Source organism: Manis pentadactyla, chromosome 14 (assembly GCF_030020395.1).
Source record: "Manis pentadactyla isolate mManPen7 chromosome 14, mManPen7.hap1, whole genome shotgun sequence".
NCBI classification, from domain to species: Eukaryota; Metazoa; Chordata; class Mammalia; order Pholidota; family Manidae; genus Manis; species Manis pentadactyla.
In genome coordinates this window covers 74724282-74751888 of record NC_080032.1, presented here as the reverse complement: position 1 = coordinate 74751888, position 27607 = coordinate 74724282, and the positions used below count along the sequence as shown (strand labels likewise).

The 27607-nt window shown below is 35.8% G+C and overlaps 1 protein-coding gene and 1 non-coding gene across 8 annotated transcripts in view; one reads left to right on the top strand and one right to left on the bottom strand.

Moving 5' to 3' along the window:
• The window catches only part of PIK3C2G (phosphatidylinositol-4-phosphate 3-kinase catalytic subunit type 2 gamma), a 378973-nt gene extending 373265 nt beyond the window's left edge, over nt 1-5708 (bottom strand). For 3 of the 7 annotated variants that reach the window (XR_008993799.1, XM_057492032.1, XM_057492033.1), the window contains exon 1: nt 4984-5598. The gene's annotated coding sequence lies outside the window, so the exon portion shown is untranslated. Of the gene's footprint in view, nt 1-4983; nt 5599-5630 lie in introns of those variants that run through there. The other 4 variants (XM_057492028.1, XM_057492031.1, XM_057492029.1 and 1 more) reach the window with 3 other exon arrangements.
• A 15111-nt stretch (nt 5709-20819) lies between these two features.
• Nucleotides 20820-21007, top strand: LOC118925033 (U2 spliceosomal RNA). Its single transcript, XR_005029845.2, has one exon. It is a non-coding gene; the product is annotated as a U2 spliceosomal RNA (small nuclear RNA).
• The last annotated feature ends 6600 nt before the right edge of the window (nt 21008-27607 follow it).

Sequence of the window (27607 nt, the reverse complement as noted above, 5' to 3'; positions counted from 1 at the left end):
TGTTCTTTGGTAGTTTTTTTTATTACTGTTTCAATTTCTTTGCTCGTAATTGGTTTGTTTAACTTTTGTGTTTCTGCCTTGGTCAGTCTTGGAAGGTTGTATTTTTCTAGGAAGTTGTCCATTTCTTCTAGGTTTTCCAGCTTGTTGGCATATAGGTTTTCATAGTAGTCTTTAATAATTATTTGTATTTCTGTGGAGTCTGTCATGATTTTTCCGTTCTCATTTGTGCTTCTGTTGATTTGTGTTGATTCTCTTTTTCTCTTAATAAGTTTGGCTAGAGGCTTATCTATTTTGTTTATTTTCTCAAAGAACCAGCTCTTGGTTTCATTGATTTTTGCTGTTCTTTTATTCTTTTCAATTTTGTTTATTTCTTCTCTGATCTTTATTATGTCCCTCCTTCTGCTGACTTAAGGCCTCATTTGTTCTTCTTTTTCCAATTTCGATAATTGAGATGTTAGACTATTCATTTGGGATTGTTCTTGCTTCTTCAAGTGTGCCAGCATCAGTATATACTTTCCTCTTAAGACTGCTTTCCCTGCATCCCACAGAAGTTGGGGCTTTGTGTTATTGTTGTCATTTGTTTCTATATATTCCCTTATCTCTATTTTAATTTGTTCGTTGATCCATTGATTATTTAGGAGCATATTATTAGGCCTCCATGTGTTTGTGAGCCTTTTTGTTTTATTTGTATAATTTATTTCTAGTTTTGTACCTTTGTGGTCTGAAAAGTTGGTTGGTAGAATTTCAATATTTTGGATTTTACTGAGGCTCTTTTTGTGGGCTACTATGTGGTCTATTCTGCAGAATGTTCCATGTGCACTTGAGAAGAATGTATATCCTGTTGCTTTTGGATGTAGAGTTCTATAGATGTCTATTAGGTCCATCTGCTCTACTGTGTTGTTCAGTGCTTCCGTGTCCTTACTTATTTTCTGCCCTATCCTTTGGGGTGAGTGATGTGTTGAAGTCTCCTAGAATGAATGCATTGCAGTCTATTTCCCCCTTTAGTTCTGTTAGTATTTGTTTCACATATGCTGGTGCTCCTGTGTTGGGTGCATATATATTTAGAATGGTTATATCCTCTTGTTGGACTGAGCCCTTTATCATTATGTAGTGTCCTTCTTTATCTCTTATTACTTTCTTTGCTTTGAAGTCTATTTTGTCTGATATTAGTACTGCAACCCCTGCTTTCTTCTCGCTGTTGTTTGCCTGAAATATGTTTTTCCATCCCTTGACTTTTAGTCTGTACATGTCTTTGGGTTTGAGGTGAGTTTCTTGTAAGCAGCATATAGATGGGTCTTGCTTTTTAATCCATTCTATTAATCTGTGTCTTTTGATTGGTGCATTCAGTCCATTTACATTTAGGGTGACTTTTGAAAGATATGTACTTATTGCCATTGCAGGCTTTAAGTTCGTGGTTACCAAAGGTTCAAGGTTAGCCTCTTTAGTATCTTACTGCCTAACTTTGCTCGCTTATTGAGCTACTTTATACACTGTCTGGAGATTCTTTTCTTCTCTCCCTTCTTATTCCTCCTCCTCCATTCTTCATTATGTTGGGTGTTTTGTTCTGTGCTCTTTCTAGGAGTGCTCTCATCTAGAGCAGTCCCTGTAAGACGTCCTGTAGAGGTTGTTTGTGGGAAGCAAATTCCCTTAGCTTTTGCTTGTCTGGGAATTGTTTAATTCCGCCATCATATTTAAATGATAGTCATGCTGGATACAGTATCCTTGGTTCAAGACCCTTCTGTTTCATTGCATTAAATATATCATGCCATTCTCTTCTGGCCTGTAGGGTTTCTGTTGAGAAGTCTGACGTTAGCCTGATGGGTTTTCCTTTATAGGTGACCTTTTTCTCTCTAGCTGCCTTTGAAACTCTTTCCTTGTCCTTGATCTTTGCCATTTTAATTATTATGTGTCTTGGTGTTGTCCTCCTTGGATCCTTTCTTTTGGCTGTTCTGTGTATTTCTGTGCTCTGTTCGATTATTTCCTCCCCCAGTTTGGGGATGTTTTCAGCAATTATTTATTCCAGGATACTTTCCGTCACTTTACCTCTCTCTTCTTCTTCTGGTACCCCTATAATATGGATATTGTTCCTTTTGGATTGGTCACACAGTTCTCTTAATATTGTTTCATTCCTGGAGATCCTTTTAACTCTCTCTATGTCAGTTTCTATGCGTTCCTGTTCTCTGGTTTCTATTCCGTCAGTGGCCTCTTGCATCCTATCCATTCTCCTTATAAACCCTTCCAGAGTTTGTTTCATTTCTGTAATCTCTTTTCTGGCATCTGTGATCTCCCTCCTGACTTCCTCCCATATCTTTTGCATATTTCTCTGCATCTCTGTCAGCATGTTTATGATTTTTATTTTGAATTCTTTGTCAGGAAGACTGGTTAGGTCTGTCTCCTTCTCTGGTGTTGTCTCTGTGATCTTTGTCTGCCTGTACCTTTGCCTTTTCATGGTGATAGGAATAGTTTGCAGAGCTGGGACAAGTGACGGCTGAAAGAACTTCCCTTCTTGTTGGTTTGTGGCCCTCCTCTCCTGGGAGAACAGCAACCTTTAGTGGCTTGTGCTGCGCAGCTGTGCGCAGACAGGGCTTCTGCTTCCTGCCTGGCTGCTATGGAGTTAATCTCCGCTGTTGCTGTGGGCGTGGCCTGGCTCGGGCAGCTGCTCCAAAATGGTGGAGTCGCGTTGGAGGGGGAGCGGCTGGGAGGCTATTTATCTCCGTAAGAGGCCTCCCTGCTCCTTGCAGCCCAGGGGTTAGGGCGCCCAGAGATCCCCGGATTCCCTACCTCTGGATTAAGTGTCCCGCCCTGCCCCTTTAAGACTTCCAAAAATCACCTGCCAAAACAAAACAATGACTGCACAAAAAAAAAAAAAAAAATTTTTATATTAAAAAAATAAATAAAAAATGGCCGCTCATTTTTCTTTATTCTCCGGCGCCAGCTTCAGGCATCTGCTCAGTGGTCTAGCTGCCCTGTTTCCCTAGTATTGTGTTCCCTGTCCCTTTAAGACTTCCAAAAAGCGCTCGCCAAAACAAAACTACAAAAAATAAAAGGAAAAAAAAAAAATCGCTGCTCGCTTTTCTAATGTCCTCCCGCGCCAGGCCTCCGGTACCTGCTCACTGTTCTTGCTGCCCTGTTTCCCTAGAATCCAGGGCCCCGCGCACGCACTGTGTCTGCGCTCTGGTCCGTCCAGATGGCTGGGGCTGGGTGTTCGGCAGTCCTGGGCTCCGTCTCCCTCCCGCTCTGCCTATTCTTCTCCCGCCAGGAGCTGGGGGGAGGGGCGCTCGGGTCCCGATGGGCTGGAGCTTGTATCTTACCCCCTTCAGGAGGTGCTGGGTTCTCGCAGGTGTGGATGTGGTCTGGCTGTTGTCCTGTGTCCTCTGGTCTCTATTCTAGGAGGAGTTGTCTTTGTTATATTTTCATAGATATATGTGGTTTTGGGAGGAGATTTCCGCTGCTCTACTCACGCTGCCATCTTGGCTCCTGGTGTGGTTATATTAAAAACAGACAAAACAGTCCTACCAACAAAAAATTATGTCTAGAGTTTATAAAAGTAAAAGCTTCACTTTCCCTGCTGGGTATCTCAGATATATTCTAAAATTTATTCCTTCAAAATTTAAACAGCAACACATTATAGAGCTTTAAGAGAAATTGACAGACCTACTGCCATAATGAAAGCATTTAATAGAAATCTCACATGAAGATCAATTAGTCCAAAAAACCATTAGGTGTATATAAGATCTGAAAAAACTAATAAGTTGATGCAATGAACATATATAGAATATTGCATTCAACAAATGGGAGTTACACATTCTTTTCAAGGACATGTATTGCTTCTCAGAGTTGACCATATATTTGACAACTTTTAACATGATTCAAAGTCAGTGTATTCCATAGACCATTCTCTGTGACCCCAACATAGTTAAATATCAGTAAAAAGAAGATAATTTGCCATGGAACTCATTTGCTTTCAACTTAAAAAAATATCTAAGTAACTGAAAAGGAAAAAAAAAACAATAGAATTGGAAAATACTTAGAAGTACATATAAAGTTGTTAAGAATAGAAATATTTTTGAGTAAGTTAGAAGTCAAAGATGCATACCCTCATTCTGTAGCTGAAAATAATCATTTAAAATATTCCATCTAACAGAAAAGTAAATCATAACTAATAATAATGGACAAATCATGTCAAAAAGACTATTGTTAAGAGCTGGTAACAGTTAAAACAGATTTATGCTTAAATATCTATAATGGTTAATTTTTTTTCTATGATTATATATCATTTCATCAGATCATAAATTTGGAAAAACATATTAATAATTTAGTTAGAGATACAATGCAATATCTTTCTAGACAGAAAAGATGATTGTATCACCAATTTTTTTCCTGAGCTCCAAGAGAATTGTACTCTGCTTTTTGCTTTCTTGTAGAGGGCTTTCTTACCAAGAAAATGATCACAGCTCTGAGAGAAAAAGAGTGAAATCATGGCTTGGTGGCTCACACTGGCCCCATCTGAGCTTGCTCATTCAGTGAATCAGTTAGTGACCTCTTTCTCTAGTTGCTGGATGCAGCTGTCTTGTTTTTTGTCCAGCTCAATCACAGTACTATTTCCTTATGCTTAGTTCACAAACTTGCTTTCTATATGGCTCAGATAGATAGCAAAAAGACGTTTATGGAGTATGACTAGCATATCATAGAAATAGCCTAGAGTTGGAATAAGAAAACCTTGATTCAAATCCAGCTCTTAATGATGTTATTAATGACATAGGTGACATTATTCATTAATGTAGGTGACGTGTTCTTTAACCTCTGATCCAAACAATTAGATTTCTGATTCTGTTAGCTGATACTTTAGATAATGCATTTAAGAAGTGTGCGCACAAGTTACATATTACTTTTTACATATAGGGCATATCATTTCTGTCTTTAGTATCAGAAATGTTAATAGTTTGCCAGGTAAGAAAGTAAGGGGATAACTGGGACACATACCAACTTCACAATGGCCTCCGGTGAGCTGCATACACAGGTAGGCAGACAGGACAGGGCAGGAGTCCAGCATGGAGTGACAAAACAGGAAGAAACAGCTGCTTTTCTCCAGTGGGAACTCTAGTCAGTTTGGAATCCAATGTTAAGAATATCCGCCCTTCATTCAGTAAGAATTTGTTTTGGAGTCATCACTAGCATGTGGTCTGCAGTCTTACCAGCACTAGCTTCAAGACGTTGAAGAAAATGTGTACAAAGGAAAACGTATGAGCAGACATGTCTGGAATTGCTCAAGGCTCTGACGGACATGAAAGTGAGCAGTCAGGAGGTGATATAAAGGGTATGATATCAGTGCAATCCATGGGATCAGCCAGAGAGAGGGAGGGAGGGAGAGAGCGAGAGGGAGAGAAGGAAAGTGCGAAAAGGAGAGAGAGAGGAAGGGAGGGAGGGAGAGAAGGGATAATTAAGGCTTAATCAGTTATTCCGCAAATATCCATTTTCTGGAGAATATGTACAAACTTAGATTTTAAATTCTTCTACCGTTTAAGTTTCACAATCTAATTAAAGAGCCACTTTGCCTCAACGGTACATTTGAATTCAAATATTCTGTGTATTCGGCTAAGTACAGGAGGTTTACTGTCTCAGTCTCTTACCTGAAGCATACATCTTCCTGAATTGAAACATGATCTCATTTCTTTTCCAGAGTGAAATGAGCTCCTACAAGCTCAAACATTTCTATTTCAAGGGAACATTATGCTTCCACTGGAAGCATTTATTCCTGTTTGGCAGGTTTGGCATGTTTAGGAATCTATTTTTCATCAAAACCCCAGAGGGTTATATGGAAAAAAGGAGTTTACAGAATGAATACAGGATTTATGCCCCAAACATAACAATAAATTAGGTTCTCTGTGCCAAACAGTATCTGTGCCAAAAGATAGTGAACAGCAATATACAAACAAAAAAATATTTTTGAAAAAAATAGTTGAGTATATTTCTCCTCAAAGTACTTGTGCTCCTGTCATCATGCACTGGAACGTGGGAGTGGATGGGGCACGGGAACCAGCGGTTGTCATTCTCAGGGGAAGAGGCAAATTCTTAAAAATGTTACTCTAGCCATTCTGTGCATTTGACTAATGAGTGATTTTCTTTATTTAATTGGGATTTAATATGTTATTTTTCTTTTTCTTTCTAGTTTAGGAAAGTGTCAATTTTGTTTTCTCAACCTTAGGACACACAGTAATTTCCTATTTAAAATTTTTATTATCTAATCATACTTGAAAGATGAAAAGGAGTATTTACAAGGCTAGCAATAAAGTAGACCTGGGTAGTTGTGTTGTTTCGGTATATCACTGTTGGAAATGAGCAACGTGTGGAGTTTTTGTAGCAACACACAAAAAAATTATCTAATTGGATCCAGGTACCAGGTTCAGTCAGACACATGCGTGCTTTTTTAGGGAAAGTTCTAGGAACCAAAAATATGTTGTGTCACCTTTTTGCTACTAAAATGCATAACAAGGATCCTCATTCTTTCCCCTCATTTCCTTCCTTTGAATTTTGTTATCTGTGGAGTTTTTGTTGTTGTTATTGTTTGTTTCTAAGATTGATTTCTTGGATGGGAGGACAGGGAACAGAAAATTGAACTATATTCACTTTTAGTGCTGTTGATGAAAAGATATTTATACTATGAAAGGTTTAAAATTGCATCGTCTCACACTCCTTTCCTTATAGAGCAACAAAGGTGTGAGAGGTTAAAAGAGTGACAGCTTAGCCTAGAAATGGTGGTTGTGCTCCAGGAAGATTAATGAACCTTTATACTTTAATCGTAACCTAGATTGAATTCTTCTCTTGGGGACTTTGTAAAAGGACAGGGGTTTAAAAACAGCTTGACATATAGTGATTTTTTTCTCAATACATTTATTCTAATAAGCATTTACTACCACTTTAATTTCTAAAATGAGCCACTAATATTTAAGAAAATAGTTCCTTGAAAAATCAGAAATTTTTGTACCTACAAATCATTCATTGAATATTAGACTCGTGCACATTTTGAGGAGAAGCTATGAAAGCTGGACTTGTTTGAAAAGGCACAATCTAATCTTGAAAAGCTGAAAGATTAGGGTTAGTACAGTTTGATAGTCATTATTTAATAACAAGAAAGGGTACCAAAATGTACCTTGCACTTTGTTTCCTTTGAAAATATGCCCTTCAGTGCTATCTAGTTCCTTATTTAACAGGCGTGCTTACTTTAGTAGAACTTATAATTAAAAATAAAGTCAGTTGTACAAGTATACAGTTCCTTTAATTTCCTTTTTCATGGCTTTGTTCTATGCCTACTACTTAAATACATAGAGCCTTGCCTCCAAGGTAGTGGTCTACTTCTACTCATTTTTCAGGCAACGCATTTAAGAGAAAATGATCAAGCTTCAACACTGAAATTGCAACTCTTTTAGGGAGAAAAGGCAATCTTTACAGTGTCAGTTTATTGAATTTCCCATGTGTTGTGTTAATATTACTTTAGGTTATTTTGTTTATGCTTTTAATAAAATGCAAAGTTAAAAAGTGTTAGAAACAAGAATTTTAATGTCATGGTGGATAGACTCCTAAAACTTTCCTGTTCATCGCCTTAACAAATCAATGTCTAAGTACATAAAATCTACTAATTTTATTTTCCCCTTCTCTAAGGTAAGCATAATTTCTTTGTTGAAAATGCCTTAATTTTAGAACACACATTCCAAGATAAGTTCTGTGCTAGTCAGCCTGCAGTCTTGCCTCAAACCTGGGAAAGATTCTTCCAGTCTGACCTTGCCAGTAGGATAGAATTTAACAGTCACCTTAAAAATTTAATACAAAGAACCTTGAGACTGGCTGCATACATATTTCATGTGTTCTCAGCATTTTCCCTACCTCTTATTCCCTTACTAATATTCTTTGCATAAGCCCTTTTAAAAGTAGAACCTCACTTATTAAGTCAAGAATTCTTATACAGTATCTACTGAGCGCTTAGCAGCTGCTCGGTGCTGGGATAGTGTGACTAACAAGCCAGACAGGTCCCTGCTGTCATGGAGGTTCCAAGAACAACTTTTCTCTCCTAGCCCTGTTGCTTCGTAGAGTTATCTGAATATAGCATGTTGTTGAAAAACCAGTGAAGGCAGTTGCTGAGATGATAAAGTTATTTGTATATCCTTATTTCAAATATTAGGAAACTGACAAAGAAAGGAAAATGTCTTGCTCATGTTATTTTGAAGTTAAGCCAGCTGTGTTGTTGCTATATTAAAAATAAATCTCTTGTTCTTTTATTCACTTTAGTGAGGGAGGAGGGAATATGTGAATCAATAAAGTATGAAATCTTTATAGAACTTTCAAACCTTCAAAAATGCTATTTATTTAAAGTCTAGAATAAAGGAGCAAGAAATTGATATTGATATTTCCAAGCCTTATACAAACTGGGTTTCATAACATTCTTTGTGAAATTAACCCAATAATTTTATTTTAAAGGATTATTCAATTACTAAAGAATAAACACAGATGAAAGGTTCATTAAAGAGCATTCAGTTGGAATAAAATAATACTTCAACAATACCTGCTTTGCCAGGGTGCTCATTGGTCATTAGAAGAACTGGTGGAGGCTGTGAATTGGTTCATTAAACACCATTCTGAACTTCTTCCTCATGTACATGTCTGACTGTGGATTTTGAACAGTTTAAAGTGAGACTTCCCACATGCCTTGCAACCTGGAGTCTGGATGAGAATTTGGTTCTACCAGTGAGATGTATTTGCACCAATTTTAGAAGGTTGAAGCAAGGAATATTTGTGTTGCTTTGTGCTTCCTTTTTCTACTGGCAAGCAAGATCCTGGTTCCTAAAGCAGTATTCCAGGGTCCATTGTTTACCTCAGTCGGTGTTGAGGTAGCTGTGGCAAAATATTGGGGTCAGCTAATTCTCAACTTTCTAGTTATGAAGTTGCTTTTAAAGCGGAATGTCTGTACTCACTATATCCACTGGTGGCCTCGATCCCTGGGTGTGTCAGTTCTGAAGTGTTCTGTTCCAGTCTAGAGCCCACACACTGGCTTTTCTTTTCATTGTTTTTCAAAGTTAATTCTCTGTATTAAAATCTTTCCTTTCTGCTTTAACTATTTAGGTTTGTTTCTGAATAACACAGTAGCATGTCAGAGTATGACTTGTTACCCACTCTCTGTTCTTGACCTCTGTCCATAGGAGAATTTCAACTGGTCACCTATCTATACATTAAAACTGCCTTTCTCAGCTTCCCTTACTGAGAAGTGTGAACATATGTCTATGTTGTAGATAATGGAATTTAAACAGGTGCTATATTTGGTACTCCTGGTTTTTGTCCGTCAGAGGACAGAGCAAATAATATTGCATATTTCCCTCTTTTGGATCACTGAGTGCTGGCAAAGGTTGAACAGCCAGAGACAGAAGCCACATGTTAAGAATGACAGATGCTCTGCCAACAGTAAACCACAAATGCCTGAATTATTTTGTGAGACATTTATTTCTATCTTATTTAAAATGCTGAAATTCAGACTCCTTCATTCTTTTTTAAATAGCATCTTAATCTTCTTTTAAACATATTATTGATATACACTCTTATGAAGGTTTCACATGAAAAACAATGTGGTTACTACATTCACCCATGTTATTGTTTCCCCCCCATACCCCATTGCAGTCACTGCCCATCAGTATAGTAAGATGCCACAGAGTCACTGTTTGCCTACTCTGTGCAGCCCTGTCTTCCCCAATATCCCCCCCAACACCATATGTGCCAAAAATAATACCCCTGAATCCCCTTCTCCCTCCCTCCTCACTTGCCCTCCCCCAACCCTCCCCTTTGGTAACCACTAGTCCCTTCTTGATGTCTGTGAGTCTGTTGCTGTTTTGTTCCTTCAATTTTGCTTCTTTGCTATACTCCACAAATGAGGGAAATCATTTGGTACTTGTCTTTCTCCACCTGGCTTATTTCACTGAGCATAGTATCCTCCAGCTCCATCCAGTTGTTGCAAATGGTAGGATTTGTTTTCTTCTTATGGCTGAATAATATTCCATTGTGTATACGTACCACATCTTCTTTATCCATTCATCTACTGATGGACACTTAGGTTGCTTCCATTTCTTGGCTATTGTAAATAGTGCTGTGATAAACATAGGGATGCATCTGTCTTTTTGAATCTGAGAAATTATATTCTTTGGGTAAATTCCTAGGAGTGGAATTCCTGGGTCAAATGGTATTTCTATTTTTAGTTTTTTGAGGAAATTCCATAGTGCTTTCCACAATGGTTGAATTAGCTTAACATTCCCACCAGCAGTGTAGGAGGGTTCGCCTTTCTCCACATCCTCACCAGCATTTGTTGTTCTCAGTCTTTTTGATAGTGGCCATCCTAACTGGTGTGAGGTGATATCTCATTGTGGTTTTTATTTGTATTTCCCTGATAATTAGTGATGTGGAGCATCTTTTCATGTGGCTGTTGGCCATATGAATTTCTTCTTTGGATAATTATCTGTTCATATCCTCCGACCATTTTTTAATCAGGTTATTTGCTTCTTGGTTGTTGAGGCATGAGAGTTCTTTATATATTTTGGATGTTAACCCCTTGTTGGATATGTCATTTACAAATATATTCTCCCATACTGTAGGATGCCTTTTTTTTCTGCTGATGGTGTCCTTTACTGTACAGAAGGATTTTAGTTTGATGTAGTCCCATGTGTTCATTTTTGCTTTTGTTTCCCATGCTCGAGGAGATATGTTCAGAAAAAATTTTCTCATGTTTATATTCACGAGATTTTTGACTGTGTTGTCTTCTAAGAATTTTATGATTTCATGACTTACATTCAGGTCTTTGATCCATTTCAAGGTTACTTTTGTTTATGGGGATAGACAATAATCCAGTTTCATGCTTTTGCATGTAGCTGTCCAGTTTTGCCAACACCAGCTGTTGAAGAGGCTGTCATTTCCCCATTGTATGTCTATGGCTCCTTTATCATATATTAATTGACCATATATGCTTGGGTTTATATCTGGGCTCTCTAGTCTGTTCCTTTGGTCTATGGGTCTGTTCTTGCACCAGTACCAAATTGTCTTGATTACTCCAGCTTTGTAGTAGAGCTTGAAGTCAGGGAGTGTAATCTCCCCAGCTTTACTCTTCCTTTTCAGGATTGCTTTGGCTATTTAGGGTCTTTTTTGGTTCCATATGAATTTTAGAACTATTTTCTCTAGTCATTGAAGAATGCTGTTGGTATTTTGATAGGGATTGCATTGAATCTGTAGATTGTTTTAGGCAGGATGGCCATTTTGACAGTATTAATTCTTCCTATCCTTGAGCTTGGGATGTGTTTCCATTTATTGGTATCTTCTTTAATTTCTCTCATGAGTGTCTTGTAGTTTTCAGAGTATAGGTCTTTCACTTCCTTGGTTAGGTTTATTCCTAGGTATTTTATTCTTTTTGATGCAATTGTGAATGGAATTGTTTTCCTGATTTCTGTTTCTGCTAGTTCATCATTACTGTGTAGTAATGCAACAGATTTCTGTGTATTAATTTTATAACCTGCAACTTTGCTGAATTCAGATTTAGATCTAGGAGTTTTGGAGTGGATTCTTTAGGGTTTTTTTTTAATGTACAGTATCATGTCATCTTCAAACAGTGAGAGTTTAACTTCTTCTTTACCAATCTGAATGCCTTTTATTTCTTTGTGTTGTCTGATTGCCGTGGCAAGGACCTCCAGAACTCTGCTGAGTAAAAGTGGAGAGAGTGGGCATCCTTGTCTTTTTCCCGATCTTAAAGGAAATGCTTTCATCTTCTTGCTGTTAAGTATGATGTTGGCTGTTGATTTGTCATATATGGCCTTTATTATGTTGAGGTACTTGCCCCCTATACCCATTTTGTTGAGAGTTTTTATCATGAATAGATGATGAATTTTGTTAAATGTTTTTTCAGTATCTATGGAGAAGATCATGTGGTTTTTGTCCTTCTTTTTGTTGATGTGGTGAATGATGTTGATGAATTTTCTAATATTGTACCATCCTTGCATCCCTGGAATAAATCCTACTTGATCATGTTTTTTATGCATTTTTGAATTCAGTTTGCCAATATTTTGTTGAGTATTTTTGCATCTATGCATCTATGTTCATCATGGATATTGGTCTGTAATTTTCTTTTTTTGTGTTGTCTTTGCCTGGTTTTGGTATTAGGGTGCTGCTGGCCTCATAGAATGAGTTTGGAAGCATTCCCTCTTCTACTTTTTGGAAAACTTTAAGGAGAATGGGTATTAGGTCTTCACTAAATGTTTGATAAAGTTCAGCGGTGAAGTCATCTGATCCAGGGTTTTGTTCTTAGGTAGTCTTTTGATTACCAATTCAATTTCTTTGCTAGTAATTGGTCTGTTCAGATTTTCTGTTTCTTTCTGTGTCAGCCTTTGAAGGTTGTATATTTCTAGAAAGTTGTCTATTTCTTCTTGTTATCCAGTTTTTTAGCGTATAATTTTTCATAGTATTCTCTAATAATTCTATGTATTTCTATGGTGTTCATAGTGATTTTTCCTTTCTCACTTTCGATTCTGTTTATATGTGTAGACCCCCTTTTTTTCTTGATAAGTCTGGCTAGGGGTTTGTCTATTTTGTTAATTTTTTTCTCAAAAAACAAGCTCCTGCTTTCATTGATTCTTTCTATTGTTTTATTTTTCTCAATTTTATATATTTCTGCTCTAATCTTTAGTTTATCCTTCCTTCTACTGACTTTAGGCCTTACTTGTTCTTCTTTTTCTAGTTTCACTAATTGTGAGTTTAGACTGTTCATATGGGATAGTTCTTCTTTCCTGAGGTAGGCCTGTATTGCAATATACTTCCCTCTTAGCACAGCCTTCATTGTGTACCACAGATTTTGCAGTGTTGAATTATTGTTGTCATTTGTCTCCATATATTGCTTGATCTCTGTTTTTATTTGGTCATTGATCCATTGGTTATTTAGGATCATGTTTTTTTAGCCTCCATGTGTTTGTGGGCTTTTTCATTTTCTTTGCATAATTTATTTCCAGTTTCATACCTTTGTGGTCTGAGAAGCTAGTTGGTACAATTTCAGTGTTTTTGAATTTACTGAGGCTCTTTTTGTGGCCTAGTCTATGATCTATTCTTGAAAATGTTCCATGTGCACTTGAGAAGAATGTGTATCCTTCTGCTTTTGTGTGGAGCATTCTGTAGATGTCTGTTAGGTCCATCTGCTTTAATGTGTTGTTCAATGCCTCTGTCTCCTTACTTATTTTCTGTCTGGCTTATCTGTCCTTTGTAGTGAGTGGAGTGTTGAAGTCTCCTAGAATGAATGCATTGCATTCTATTTCCCTTTTTAATTCTATTATTATTTGTTTCACATATGTAGGTGCTCCTGTGTTGGTTGCATAGATATTTATAATGGTTATATCCTCTTGTTGGATTGAACCATTTTCATTATGTAATGTTCTTCTTTGTCTCTTATGACTTTCTTTGTTTTGAAGTCTACTTTGTCTGATACAAGTACAGCAACACCTGACTTTTTCTCCCTATTAGTTGCATGAAATATCTTTTTCCATTCCTTCACTTGCAGTCTGTGTATATTTCTGGGTTTGAATATAGTTAGGTCTTGATTGTTTATCCATTCTATGTCTTTTGATTGATGCATTCAGACCATTTACATTCATGGTGATTATTGATAGGAATGTACTTAGTACCACTGCAGGTTTTAGATTCATGGTCACCAAAGGTTCAAGGGTAACTTCTTTACTATCTAAGAGTCTAACTTAACTCAGTATGCTATTACAAACACAATCTAAAGGTTCTTTTTTTTCCCGGCCTTTTCTTCGTCCTCCATTCTTTATATATTAGGTATCATATTGTGTACTTTTTTCTATCCCTTTTTATTACCCCTGGTGACAGCTATTTAACCTTAGGAACATTTCCATCTATAGCTGTCCCTCCAAAATACCCTGTAGAGATGGTTTGTGGGAGATAAATTCCCTCAGCTTTTGCTGATCTGAAAATTGTTTAATCCCTCCTACAAATTTAAATGATAATCTTGCTGGATAAAGTATTCTTAGTTTGAGGCCCTTCTGATTCATTGTATTAAATACATCATGCCACTCCCTTCTGGCCTGTAATGTTTCTGCTTAGAAGTCTGATGATAGCCTGATGGGTTTTCCTTTGTATGTGATCTTTTTTCTCTCTCTGGCTGCTTTTAATAGTCTGTCCGTATCCTTGATCTTTGCCATTTTAATTATTATATGTCTTGGTGTTTTCCTCCTTGGGTCCCTTGTGTTGGGAGATCTGTGCACCTCCATGGCCTGAAGAATATCTCCTTCCCCAGTTTGGGGAAGTTTTCAGCACTTATCTCCTCAAAGACACCTAGCCCTTTTTCTCTCTCTTCTTCTCCTGGAGCCCCTATAACACGAATATTATTTCATTTGGATTGGTCATACAGTTCTCTCAGTATTCTTTCATTCTTAGAGATCCTTTTTTCTCTGTGCCTCAGCTTCTTTGTGTTCATCTTCTTTAATTTCTATTTCATTTATGGTCTCCTCTACTGTATCTAATCTGTTTTTAATACCCTCCATTGTATTCCTCAACAATTTGATCTCCATCCTAAGTTAGTTCCTGATTTCTTGAATATTTTTTCTGTACCTCCGTGAGCATGTTTAAGATTTTTATTTTGAAATCTGTTTTGGGAAGATTAATTAGTTCAGTCTCATTCAATCCTTTTTCTGGTGGTATTGAGATTTAGTTTTGAACCAGGTTCCTTTAATGATTCATATTTGTATGTGGCGCCCTCTAGTGTCCAGAAGCTCTACTCTCTGGAGCTGCTCAGCCCCTGGAGTGATGTTGGGGGTTCCAGGGGGGTGGTGCTGATGCCTGAGGGGAGGAAAGGACTCCTTCCTACTTCCTGGCTGCTATGTCTGTCTCCACTGCCAGAACCAGTGGGCCGAACACACAGTTGTAAGCCTCTATGATTTGTGTTTGTAGCTACTGTAGGCGGGGCTTTCCTCTGGCTGGTCTGACGCCAGGGCAGGGTTTGCCAGTTTGCGAGCCAGGTGTGGGCTGGCCAGGAGGAAGTCACAGCAGGCTGCGTAACATGGTGGGGGACCTTGGAACTACGTAATCAGCCAGAAGGATGGAGCTCCTGAACATTGTGAAAGTTCCCAAACTGCTGGGCAAAGTGCACCTGGACAATTTTGTCTACCTGTCCTTTCTCCTGAGCAGTAAGCTCTGTGCAATCCTTGCCCCTTTAGCAGCCCTCTCACTTTTAGTAAATCTCTCAGACTGCCTGCCTTTCTTTTGTTCCAGAGCAGCCAGATGTGGATCCCTGTTTTCCACAAGCAGCTGGAATCTCTGTCTCTCAAGGTATTCCACCCATCTTAGTTTTCCAACTTCACTAATCACCAGAGTACCATGCAATGTAGGTTCATGCTCCCAGAGCAGGTCTCCTGGGCTGAGTGTTCAGCAGTCCCAGGCCTCCACTCCCTCCCTGCTCCTTTTCTTTTCCTCCTGCCGGTGAGCTGGGGTGGGGGAAGAGGTAGGGTCCCACCGGGTCACAGCCTTGGTACATTGCCCCGTTCCCTGAGGTCTGTTCTTTTCTCCAGGTGTATGCCATCTGGCGCAGCCTTCTTTCCTGTTGCTCTTTCAGGATTATTTGTATTAATTATATTTTCATATTATATGGGTTTTAGGAGGAGGTTTCTGTCTCACCTCTCATGCAATCATCTTTAATCCCCTCATCTTAATCTTAAATAAGGCAGAATATGGTTACTAGGAGTAGACAGTACCATAATAAAAGAAATGAGGGTTTAATCTAATAGTTTTGTAATGAGTAGCAAAAACCCAGATACTGCAGGATTGAAAGCCACTAATCCTTATTACATTATGAAAAACAATTGGTAAAACAATTCCTTGTAAAGGTAGACTACTTGCCAAAAGAACATGTAACCTCTGTGAACTTTCTGGAAGAACTCAGAGCATTGAAAAAACACAGAGTGTTTATATATGTTGGCTGTTTTTTGTGCAAAGTTCTGCAACAAGATGTACTTGGACTATTGTTATGAGAAGTGATTTTAAAGAAACAGCCTGAGCTATAAACAGTTCTGTGGTGTCCTCAAGTGTCCACATTAAAACTTCTCAGTTGGTTGGGCTCCATTATAGTTTCAAAAGTTATATTAACGATGATGCCTTCCTGCTAAACTAACATTTTCAGATAGTTTCAAAGTAGACACCATTAAATTGAAAGAAAGCAAAACTGTGCTGAGCAAAGAGACAAGTAAATATAAGAGGATAGTCTGCAAGCATAGAAACCTTGTCTAGATTAAATCTTTGGTTATGACTATGTTTCTATGGATCTGACTATCATTAACTAGACGCAGAACATACTGTTTTTAGGAGTTGTGTTGATCTGCAAAAGCCAACATGTGTCTGACCTTTAAAGCAACTCCAGAAGCCTTGCAACTGGCCTTGCCTGCAAGTATGTGCAAGGAAAGAAGAGTGTCCAAGGCACATGTTTAAAGTCAGACTAGTGCAAAGTATTGATATTCCACATTAGAAAAAAAATTAAGAGTGTTCTTAAATAATTATTCTCAGAGAATATTTACAATAAAGAATCATCGATTGAATATTGATGCCAGTAACTAAGTTAATTCTAATAAACATTCTGTCACAATTTACATATTAGACAATAACAATTTTTCACATAATTTGGTATAAAGTTGAGAAATATGGTCATACATGGGCTACTTGAAATGTGATTTTTATAAAGTCTGATTTCCATTCTGAAAAAAAAATCACAGCAGTCACAACTGAAAGAGTATCTTAGAATAATAAGTGTATGTAAAATCAATGTTCATAGTACAAGGTGCATAAAAAGAAATAGAGGATTGATTTTTAAAAAGGAATTCAGACCTTTTTTCTCACATAATGTAGTTAGAAAATTCCTCTACCTTAAAAATAAATAAATAAAAACAAAGCCAAAACATGTATTCCTCCTCTATCCCTAGATTTTTTGATTGAAGAAATTGCTCGTGTTTCTCAAATCCAAGACTAAAGGGACTAATATACAATTTTTCTCTTGTTCGGGTTTGTCTCTTTGGAGTGGCCTATGAGCATTCCTCCTTGTATATGGCTAATAGGGTTGCCAGGGTGAGAGCAACGCCGAAATGTGAAGCCTGAGGAGCCGGGACCAGAAACAAAATTCTGGTTCTTTTGCAAGTGAAAGGAAATTAGTTGGAATTGCCATATTGGTTTTGGCTATTTTTATTTACTAATACTTATATTTTACCATACCATAGATAAGTAGAATTTCAACATAAGGAAGAGTGAAAATTAAACTGAGCTTTTATTGAGACATTTGGGAAATACAGGAATACCCTTAGGCCGTTGAGGGTATCACTGCACTTCAGTCACAGAGGATAGTGGACATGGAAGTCCTAATGGCCAGTTTTCTTTGTGAGTCTGTTTTTACCTTTTTTGGGTTTAAGTTATCCAGATAAAACCTTCTTAATATCTTTTCTTGCTTTTCTGAAATTGCATTGCCCTTTATCTCAACAACTTTTCAGGCATTATTGTATAATGTGTGTATGTATGTTTTTACTCTCCTGCTATATTATAGAATCTGTGCTTTAGTCATGTCCTTTTGCTTTTTTGAACATAATAAGCATAGTACATTTATTTTAAAAATTCACTATCAATACATCTTGACTGTGCTTCTGGGCCTTTTCGTATTTCCATATCCTTATTGTATTATTTTTTCTAACTGCATGCATTTATAAAAAAATTTTTCAATTATTGACATTTATTCCTTTATTCATTTTTTTGCCCTCTGGAGCCAAAATTAATACAGCAAGGAAGGAAATTCTTCTTCCATCCCATAAAAAAGTTATCACAGCTTTTTAAAAGGCTCCTGCTTCCCCAACTTTGTTCTATTATCTTGTTTGAATATAATCCTTTTTTAGACATAATTTACTTACAGTGAAGTGTATAGATCTTAAGTGCACAATTTGATGAATCGAAAAATGCAGACTTGTTTTACGGAAAGCCTTGTCAAAATACAGGACATTTCCACATCCCAGGGAAAGGTGCATCATGCCCCTTTCCAAAACAGTTCTCACCTCTCCTCCCAGACACAATTACTGTCTTAAGTTTTATCACTGTAGATTAGTCCCACCTTTATAGATCCTCTGCTGCATGCCAGAAGACTGTGAAGAGTCTAGTTTTGCTCTGGTAGGCAGTGTCTCAACTTGATCATTTGAGGCTTGATGACAGTAGGGGAATAGACCAGCTCTGCTCCTAAGCCCTGACAATTGTGGAGTTTCATATGAATTTCTAGGGTGTTCAACAGAGTCTCTCCCTCTGGCTGGTGAGGTCTATAATCTGGGCTGTGCCCAGAGCCTTTGCTGGGGCTTATACCTCTACAGTCACAGTATGTGTCAGGCCAGTGGAGACTCTATACACACGCGACTTAGAATTTACACAAAGACTCAAGAAGACACACTCAGAATTGTGGAATTCTCTGTCCAGCTGCCTTCTCTCTGGTACCCACCCCTGCAAATAACAGCTGTTGTGGTGGCTCAAAACTCCAGTGCTGGTTTCTTCCGCTTGGCGAGATTGTTGTTCTGTTTGGACTCTACTTCTTTAATTGGAAAGTGATACATAGCAGAGAGCCAGGATAAAGTAGCCCTCATTTTGTATATTTTCTTTCTTTCAATGACCAGAACTCTAAATTCTCAGTTTTCCCATTTTGTTCGGTTTTGTAGTTATTTTCAATAGAATTGTAAATCTGATGAACGTTACCACAGCCAGAACTGAAAGCCCCGTATCAGGTTACTTTTTACTTTCTTTCTTTTTTTTTTCTTTTTTTGTCATCCTGTGTTGGTTGATTAGCCTGTCTTTAAAGATAGAATAAGAATACATTCCATATCAATCATTTATGGTTGTATTAGGATCAAATAAAATAAACTTTGTAAAAAATAACTTCCTCTTCAAATGATCCAAGTTGAGAGTAATTAAAATCTTGATTCTTCATTATATCTTAACTTTTCACAAACATGTAAAGAAAGAATGCAATTCTGAAAAATAATATAATTTGGGGGATAATATCCAGTTAACATTTTTCTCAAACTTCAAACTTACAATAAAGTATCCTATTGGCAAAGGAGTCTGTACTGTCTCATAGCAAGTATAAAATTTAAGATGTTAGGTATTTTCTTAAAATTGTATGCACCCAGTAGACATTTACATTGAATTTATAACTTTTCTTCCTTACTTCAACCTTTGAGCAAAACTGAGGTGAGAATTTTGCACTGTATTAGTTCTATGGCTTCAGTTGTAACATGTATGTTAGTGTACCCTGCTTAGAGAATTACATTATGTACAGAATAATGTATGTCTGTATTTGCCTGAGAATTAGAAACATTAATTTGAATATGAATATTTGGTCTCCTTAATTCCAAATGTTAATATTTGAAGGAGCTCTGTTTCACAGCTTTTTAACTGAATGTTTTCTAGGAACAACACTAACTTAAGACAAAATTCAAGAAAAATAAACATAATGTACACACTTTTAAGTAACTGAGTAGAGATTATTACACTCACAGATGAAATATTAGTAGAGATTTTAAGTGGCAAAGTGTCACCTGTAATTTTGGTGCCCTCCATTTTCCTCCCTTAAGACAAATTACTGGTTCAATTTGCAAACATCCTCCCAAATCTTTACAAATGGGTGTTGTTTGCATGTTTCTATAAGGCGTTGTGAATCGAGACTACAGAGAAGATGTAATTTAATCAAGACCAAAAGTTGATTAATTTGGAATAATCTAAACATTTTGGTTACACATTTTAAGAAAAAGATATTTACTATAACAGCATGAGTATTCAAATATTTAAGTAGAGGATATATTCTTGACTCCACAGCTATTTTAAAGTATAGGGCACCTTAAATTTAACTTCACAAAAGTAGGAGTGAGACTCACTGATGCATTTGTGATACAAGTGCTGCATTAAATATATTTTAAATCATGTGTTTCAAATGTGCTTTAGTCACCTTGTAATACTGACACATGCTTATATTAGAGATGCATTTGCAGCTTATGTAATATAATGACTGGTAACCAATATTCAAATAGACAAATAGCTTTCAGGATATAAATGATAATGTCTAAAAATTCTAATTTTTTTCAGAAAATTATTAGTTGACAGTTTACATGGGCTTTGACATTCTAAACATAATTTTACTTTGACGACTAAGTTCTCATTGCTGATAGAAATAAATAAATGTGTTGGAAATATTCACAACCTCAGGCAAGATCACAAATGTTTCCAGTCTCTGCACAGAAAATGAATCAATTTTCTGTAGTCAAACTTTATTACACTCTATAATGCCATATACCTTTTTACTAGGCAAAGATTTCTAAGGACTCTATTTAGGAAATTCAAGAATTACCAAGATTATTTCTTGCCTGAAGAAATTCTTTAAAAGCCTCTTTTAATTTTAACTATTTTTTATATATTTATTACATATATGTTTATTATGTTTATTATAGGCCAAAGTTTTTGTAATTTCAGATATATTTTTAATACTCACTGAGATCACAAATTTCCATAATTATCTGATTCTGTGTACAATTCTGTGGTATCAAATGATCAAATATTATTCAAATGTATTTATAGATGAGCTTCACTGAAAGTTGACACAAACTGGTATACTCTTATTGAAAACTGGGCTACCTTTTTAACATGTTCCATTATATTTTTTGTCTATTTTGTTTAATGCTGCAATAGGTTATGTTACAGACATAGAAAAATGTTTGGAGTTTAAAATACTATCAAAAATCACTTCTCAGGCTTTTGGTTAAGATCAAGTGTAGTATCTGGTCTTATCAGTTTAATGTCTAATACATCCTCTATCCAAGAACATATTAAATAGATTTTTGGGATTAGAAAATGAAATAGCAGCTTGCTCCATTCACTCCACACATCGACCTGGTGTGGCAATACTTCCAGGAAAGAAAAAAACAATGCTATCAAAGAAAATGCTTTTCTTTGTGAGCAGTGCATTTATGTGGTTTGAATACCCACTCTCTGTTGCAGAATTTCAGTTAAACTGAACGTTAATGGTTGCACCTCAGCTCGGTTTCAGATACAGGCAGACCTGTGTTCCCAACTATTCTAGAGTGCCACCTTCTGGAAATGAAATGCTTCTCTATATGTCAAGTGGCTGCTCATCGTGACTGTGATAGTAGTATAACTTGGCACTAAGAAAAATCATGCCTCATAAGAAATATTTTTCTTTTAAGCAAATATTATATTCCCCACCTCCCCCTGCTTGACAGGTTAGAGTTAAAGGAGTTACCCATGTGTGGTAAATGCAGAAAAAGTGAAAGATGTTTTGACTGCTCTATAAGGAATGCATTTCTGTCAATTTTTACTTTCTCTCTTGTTAAAACTAAATATCAGAATTGTTCTGCTTCTCAGATATGTGACATTTTTATACCTGGTAATAGTACATAGAAATATGTAACACCATGGTTAACACTATTAAACATACTCCAAGGCTAATTAATAAATATATATTTTGTTTCCCATAAGCCTTTTTCTGACTAATTCTAACTTTGTCAAGTTAGTTAAACTTGTAATTGGCTAGAGTTCAAATTTAAGTCCAGGGCATCCCACATTTACCACCTCCAAGAAAACAATATTTTCACTCTAACGGTATTAAAATGTTTTTAAAGGAACTATTGGTGTTTCTTAAGTTTCATTTATTTAATTTAAAAAGTAAGGTGAAGATTTTAACATTTCTAATTCTTGTTTTCTAATTCTGGTTATTTGAAGACTATAGATATACAGTCTAGCTAAATAATCTTAAAGGTATCATACAAACACTTGGCTGAATTTAGAGGAACAAAATTATTGTACTGAACAACTGCTCTGCCCATGGCAGATATCACTAACTGATCTTGGCTCTATTTCTCACTAATTCAGCAAACAGTACATACAAAGCTTTACTCCAAATAGCTACTCTCAATAAAATTGAGTTCATTTATGAGATGAAGCTAACGGATTATTGAGGCCATAGAGGAACTGCAAGAAGGATGAAAGGAAAATACTTGCAGTGGAAGTAGGAGAGAGAGATGAGCAAGAGTAATACCAACTTTAAGGGAAAGGTGGGAAGACAGCTGCGTTATTAATATAATTTAAGTGGGCAGATAGCACTGATAGTCTCAAACTATCATCAATTAAATCCCACCATTAAATGTTTATTCTTTGCAAGTAATTCTTATTTAACAGGAAATGCCTTTGAAGTAAAAAATATAATACTATAGCAGTCGTCAACAATTTTACCACACTTATTTCTTAAAACTATTCGTTTCCTTCATTTCCTGGAGGGATGTGGGAAAGGGAGAAGGGAAGACCAAATGTTTGAGCACATGTGCAGGCCAGTGAGAACAAAAGCCATAGTGAGAGCGAAATAACAGATAGATTACTTTGTCTAGGAATAAATTCAAAGACCCTTCAAGCCTGTTAGGTGCCAGATACTGTTTGGTGTGCTTAGGATACCGAGAATAGATGCTAGAGTCCAAATAACAAAAAGCACCCCACGGTCTCAGAGAGAATCACATCAAAGAAGGTGGTTGGGACCATTTCATTGAATTTATTATTATGCCTGCAAGTAGTACAGAGGAAAAAATTGAGGACAACTTGCAAATAAAACAAAATTCTCTTGAGAAATAAATTTAAAACCAGTACATAATGGGTCAGAAAGAAAATGAATCATCTCAACGAGATGTATGACAAAAGCAAGACATATCCCAAAACATTGTCTTTATATATAATGACCTTCGTATATATAAAGAATATGATGATCTTCAAGGTGATTCGTCAGTAAAAGAAATATACAAAAAAGCAGCCATGGAATCAAAGTTGAGGGTCCCTTCCCTAATATTGCCCATGTTAATCATTGATGTTTATTGTGGTTCCAAGTTGATTTAGGAGCTGGGAGTGAGAGAGAGAGAGAGAGAGAATTTACAGGTTTTTGTAATTTAAAACTTAAGAGGTACAGTTGACTTCAGACACTGCTGGATTTAAGTATTCAGTGCCATCATCAGGACCTGGTCTTTCTTTCTTCCTGTCTTGCCTCTGCTTCCCTCTGTGTCTGCTCTGTTCTCTGGTGCCCCTGGCAGCTCTCAGATACCACTTCCATAATTTACAATCCAGAAAGTCAGATTCTGCTTCTCACCCATTCTCACTAATTTGAATCTCATTGATTCTATTTTTCTTGGCTCCCATGCCTATAGATGTTGGGCATGTCACAAAAGAGATATCCACACATCTTAAGAAACAAACCTTTCACATGTACTTCCATAATCTAAACCTGGGTTTCCTGAATCTCTAGTTCTGGGAGACATCACATCGTCGGCCACCCTCCTCCACAAAAAAAAAAAAAAAAATCTTTTTGGAAAACAAGACTTTTGAGATTTTTCTTATACATCACGAATAAACACTGGCATGCTAAAAAGCTGTGAGAAATCCTGCAATAAGGAAGCAAATTTCTAGAAATTATTGAGTATACATTATGTTTTACACAGCATATCATTATTCTTCATTAGCCCATTATGATATGATTTGGGAAATTCTGGGGTAGACATTCTCCAACATAAAAATAAATGATTCTCATCATCTTAGTTGCCATCAAATATTCAAATAATACATAATATTTATCTTTTTTTTTGCTTCAGAGTCTCCCAGGCAAACAATTGATTATAATTTGAGTTTCTATATAAGTCAGCCTGTTGGGAGAGAATTTTTGACCGTCAGAGATGTTTTGACCATCAGAGAACATCAGAAAATTCCAGTTTGCATTTCCATTGTTAATGGTAAATTGCTAAATTGCATTTTTAAATCAATGATGTAACAGAATGCTGTAAAAATATTCAGAGGAAGCCTAACAATTTTATCATATAATATTGAAATATAAGTAAATCTTTCCACTATGAAGTTTCTTTTCAGTGTTTAGTTATATTGTACCCACATAAAAAAAAGTGAAGTACAGGTATTAACTTTGAGTTAAATGTGAGTTCATTGGAAATAAGAGGTAATAAAACATAAAGAATAAAAGCACTGTAGTTGTTGAGAACTACTTCCATAGAACTATATATTATAGAATATGCCTTTTCTCTTTTTCCATAGTGTTTTCCTAATTTTTTGGATCACATACCTCCCCAATCAAATACTTAAAATACACATGCCCATTTAATCTCTTATAATACTGTTCAGTTCACATGTTTTATCATTTGACCCTCACACAAATTCTGTTAAAAAGACTGGGCAAACAAAAATACATCCCCTTTATAGATGAAACACTGAGAGCCAGAGGAATATAGGATTTGCCTGAGGACGCATGGAAAAAAAAATCTGGAAATTTCACCCAGATATTTGACTTCAAGAGGAATCTTTTATAATAATCTACCTTGTTAATTTTTTTTAAAAAAAGGAGATCATGCTTTCTTCCTTCCTAGAAACCATCAGTATTATGTTTTATCTATGCTGTATGTTTTGTATCTAACTCCATATTGTCATACATTGTTTCTGAATGGTTTTTTTAAATTAATGTTTATTATTACGAAGGTATTGTAAGTGTCCTGAGGACAAGACTATGTTTATTCCTTAGTTATTCTCCATAGATCCAAGCAACTGATAGCATTGTAACAGTGCTGGACATATCTCATCAAATGATTAGGAATCCTAGCACTTTCTCATTTACTTAACACTTTAAAAATCACTTTTAGAAAGATAATGAAAGATACCAGAGAAAATATCTAATTCATGGGTCTTCTGAATTATGATAGTTCACAGAGACCCAGAAATCAGGTATGAGATGAACTAAAAATTCTAGTAAAAATAATATGAAGTTTGTGCCTACTAAATTTTCTATTTTATTCTACTCTTTTAGTGTATTAGAATCTATAATATCTATTTCTATTAAGGGTTTGACCAGACCTGATTGTACTGGAATTACCTTAGGTGTCTTTTAGTCTGTTCTTAACTCCTGATTATCTTGTTTTTTCCATTACTAGCAGTTAATTATCTACTTTATTATATATTATTGAATTTTGGGGAAAAAGTCTTTTTCTACTCTCCATTTTCTTTGGCAGATAAAGTTATTTTACTGGAGTCTATATCTTTAATTTACCCAAATCACTTTGACAGCTAATATTCTTCTATGACTATTTTTATACTAAACTCTTTTAATAGAGCCTCTATGTCTCCTGGTATCATACTGCACCCAGAACTAGAACCATCACTTACCCTTCCACTGAACAGAAGCTTAGAAGGCAGGGCTTCAGTCATAATTTCCTTTATATTTCTTTTATCTCTAGTAATATCTAGTACATAAACATAATCATATACATGAGCACATTACTCATTAGCACATATACATTATGTTTATACTCATAAACATAAACAAACATATTAATGAGTTTATGAGTGTCCTTTAAATATTATTAAAGGGACAGATTCAGTGAGAAGCCCAGTGTTACATTTAGATTTTCTGAATTTGAAATTCTATTTGAAAATGCAAGTAACGTAGGAAATAGATATTCTCATTAAAAATGAAAGCTAGTTTCATAAATAAGAAGATAAAACAATCCAAAGTAATGGCTCTGTAATTAGGACTTTATTTTACCACTAGTTTCTCGAGGGCTCAGTATTCATTCTCACTAATTACTGTTCTTCAACTGCACACTCTACTTGTGACTAAAATGTCTATCTTTATCTTTCCATGTTTCTAAATTTCTATTTTAACCTCTACTTTCTTTGAATTCGATTTGTTCTTTGGACCAGGTGGGAATCAAATATTGACTTTGACTACATCACTTAAACTTTTTGAGTTTTACAATCCCATCTCTAAAAGAAAGGTTTCAGTAACTATATACATAACTAAGTGCTCACCGTGGTAAGTACAGTGACCCTCTCTTACCATGCTAAGGTATTACAGTATTATTGGTTATAATCTCTATGCTGTACTTCCAGTCTTGTGATTTTTTTTTTTATAATTTGAATATCTTGTTAAAGTACAAGGGTTTAACTATGCTTATCATAGTATTTAGTGATATTCTTCCAGCAATTATTATCCAGAAAAACTATCCCAGAAATTTTTAAAAAGTACATTGAAGAAAACTTTGCTTATGGAAATTCTATTTATGAATTAACAATTTTTATAAGTATTCAGAAATTTTTATGATTATATAAATAAATACAGAGAATATTTCACAATATGCTGTACATCAGCATTACTTACCTATTATTTTTTTTAGCTTAAATTTTATTTCTCCTGCCATTAGAAATGCAAATAAGGTGACCTCAGAAGTTCATATCATGTTTAATGATTCACTATGTTATGAAAGGAACTTTGTTCACCTTCATTTTATCTTAGCGGTTGCTACAAATAAAATTACAGTTTCCCATGCTTTGTTTGAACACCTTGAGTGAATGGCACGACAACTTTCAAAATCATTTTCTCCAATCTCTTCCATCAGCATTATTGATACATTTAATTATACAACTAAATGGTTCCCAGTAATGACCTTGTTGTTTAATCCTTACTCCTTCACTGTAACCCAAGGCCTGGACAGAAGGATCAAAGCTATAAAATGACTTTTATAAGCATATCTTAGAAACTTTATTGTTCTTTGAGATTCTCACTCTCTTTTCCTGTTGCCCATATTAATTCTAAAAGTTCCATTGATGGTTTTGTGGAGTTGGAATTAAGTGTGTATGTTGAAGTTTTGTAATATATTTCTTCTTTATAAGGAGATTACTAGATTGATTTGTCTCTTAAGGAATGGAATAAAATCTATTGGAACAATTTTGAAAACTTTGGTGTCAAAAATCCTTTATCCTCTTAAAGATAAAAACACTGAACAGCTTTTGTTCATACAGGTTATATCAAGATTTACCTTATTAGAAATTAAATTGAGAAATATAAAAAAAAACAATAAATTAATTTTCCCTGTATTTTTTTCCATCTTTATTGAGATATAATTGTGCAAGTTTAAGATATCTGATATGTTGGTTTAATACACTTACATATTGCAAAAGGATTCCCATAATAGTGTTAGTTAACGTCTGCATCATGTCACCTACTTATTTTTTATGGTGAGAACATTTAAGATATACTCTCTTTAGCAACTTTCAAGTATATAATACAAAATTATTAACTTTAATCACTATTCTGTGCATTAGGTCCCTGGAACTTCTTAATCTTATAACTGGAGGTTTGTACTTTTGACCAACATCTCCCTTTTACCCCCATCCTCCAGCTTCTGGGAACTACCACTCTACCCTCTGTTTCTATGAGTTCAGCTTTTTTACGTTCTGCATATAGGTGAGATCATATAGTATTTATCTTCGATGTAGTTTACTGCATAATATTGCAAAGGGCAGGATGGCCTTTCTCATGGCTGAATACTAATCCACTGTATGTGTATGCATCTCACATATACATTATCCATTCATCCGCTGATGGATATTTATGTTGTTGGTATTTCTCCTACAAAATGCAAATGTAGATATTTCTTCAAGATCCTGTTTTCATTTCCTTTGGATATATACCCAGAAG